The sequence below is a fragment of the Lipotes vexillifer genome, unplaced genomic scaffold (genome assembly GCF_000442215.2).
Source record: "Lipotes vexillifer unplaced genomic scaffold, Lipotes_vexillifer_v1.1 scaffold395, whole genome shotgun sequence".
NCBI classification, from domain to species: domain Eukaryota; kingdom Metazoa; phylum Chordata; class Mammalia; order Artiodactyla; family Lipotidae; genus Lipotes; species Lipotes vexillifer.
This window is the reverse complement of record NW_006797390.1, coordinates 1,127,410-1,127,632: the sequence shown is the minus strand read 5'-3', so window position 1 is coordinate 1,127,632 and position 223 is coordinate 1,127,410.

The following is a 223-nucleotide window of genomic DNA, read 5'->3' as shown; positions in this document are numbered from 1 at the left end:
CCTTCCTATATAATTATTTTCATTGCGTCTGCGCTCGGCGGGGGATGGGGAAACCCTGTGCCTTTCAATGTATCCAAGAGACGGAGCTGGGGGAGGGGAGGCGTTTAATAAAACCTGTTCTGAGGTTTCTGGGGCCCCGATGGAACGTTTCTCGGCGTGTCTTCCGCGAGCCAGGCGGCGGCCCAGCGGAGCCTAGGACGCCACGCGCCAGGCCGGCGGGGGC